This window comes from Corvus hawaiiensis, chromosome 26 (genome assembly GCF_020740725.1).
Source record: "Corvus hawaiiensis isolate bCorHaw1 chromosome 26, bCorHaw1.pri.cur, whole genome shotgun sequence".
NCBI lineage: Eukaryota > Metazoa > Chordata > Aves > Passeriformes > Corvidae > Corvus > Corvus hawaiiensis.
The window spans coordinates 43,575,739-43,577,426 of NC_063238.1; the positions used below are offsets into that span (position 1 = coordinate 43,575,739).

Consider the following 1,688-nt stretch of genomic DNA (forward strand, 5'->3'; position numbering starts at 1 on the left):
AGAAACCTTAAGGATCCAGTTCCAACCCCGCAGCACCTGTTGCATGAAGGGTGAAATTTATTTTGCTAGTCTTTCTCTTTCTCAGATATATTTTGTGAGCCACTCCTGCTACTCTGGAAGATTTCTCACCTCAATTTCCCTTTCTCTTGGAATAAAATCTCCTGTCTTTTCAGTTGAAACTGAATTTCCTCGGCCCTGTTTCCAGACCCTTGCAAAGTCCTGCTGTTCCCCTGTTTCCACCTTCAAAGGGAACAGATGACCTTGCTCAGATCCTCTCTGGGGAGTTTGTACCGAGCTTTGGAGGAGGGGAAAACCTCTCTGCTGCACGCAGCCATCAGCTCATGCATATGCCACTGTCAATTCATCTAAAGTCTGTTGGACAAATTCCAGCACTCTGCAGGGAAAGAAAAAAAAAACCAAAGAGAAAGAAAAAGAAAGGAGCTGGCAGAGGTAAGCGGATATGCCAGAAATTGTTGTATCTTTCTTTTTTTATTCTGATTCTTGGGGTTCTTTGGGGTTTTTTCTTCCTTCATTAAGCTGGTTTTTGGTATTGCGCTGGTTAGGCCCACCCTAAGCTAATTGTTAACCTTTTAACTAATTGTTAACTTAGTGATGAGTGAGGATAGAGAGAGCTCTGAGTCTTATCGTGGAATTACTAAGATTGGAAAAGCCCTCTGAGATCACAGAGGCCCATCACTAAGCAGGCACCGTGTTCACCACCAAACCATATCCCTGAGCCACATCCACACACATCTGAGCACTTCCAGGGATCGGTGACTCCAGCACTTCCCCGGGCAGCCCATTCCAATGTTTGATCACCCTTTCACTAAAGAAATTTTTCCTAATACCCCATCTGAACCATTCCTGGTGCAATTTTAGGCCATTTCCTCTTGTCTTATCCCTTGTTGTTTGAGAGAAGAGACCAACCCCAACCTGGCTGCACCCTCCTGTCAGTTCTGTCGTTCAGGCTGTTCTTTGCTTCCCAGAGAAGAGTCCTGGATGTGCAAGGAAATGCTCCACACACTCAGAGGACACACGTGATGGAAAACAATTTCCCAGGAATTTCAGGATGCAGACCAGCACACCCCAGGTGTCAGGATGGCTGAGCGGTCTAAGGCGCTGCGTTCAGGTCGCAGTCTCCCCTGGAGGCGTGGGTTCGAATCCCACTCCTGACAACTTCTTTGCTGGCCAGAGGCATCCCGCAGGGAATTCTGCTGCTTCCCTGTGTAAGACATTCCTGGGGGGGTGTCCCTGCTGTGGTCCAGCCCGATTATCAACCTATTGGTTGTTCAGGTTGGCAGTGATGAAGCTGAAGTGTGTCCCTCCCACTAATTAACGCCTGGCCCAAGTGCAGTTTTATTTTTCCACGGGATCAACACCTGGCTCAGGTGGAATTTTTGGCTTTTCTGGTGGTTTACAGGCACTGGGGCCGCTGGCGACAGGTGGGTCTCAAAGGGGAAAAAGGGTGAGCCCACAAGTTGTGGGGCTGATTGTGAGGGCTTTAAATGAGCTTTGAAGGGGAAGGGGATAAACCCAGGCGTGCTGGGGGAGCCAAGGGGCACCATGCCAGTGCTGGGATTGAAATCCATCTGCTTTGTGGCATGGAAGGCTCTACAGAGGGATCTAGACAAGCTGGATCAATGAGCTAAGTGTTCAAAAAATGAGTAAACGTGGCACTTTGTAACTCG

General features: G+C 48.5%; 1 non-coding gene across 1 annotated transcript; it reads left to right on the forward strand.

The window, feature by feature from the left end:
• Positions 1-1,092: 1,092 nt before the first annotated feature.
• Positions 1,093-1,175, forward strand: TRNAL-CAG. The gene has a single exon. It is a non-coding gene; the product is annotated as a tRNA-Leu (tRNA).
• The last annotated feature ends 513 nt before the right edge of the window (positions 1,176-1,688 follow it).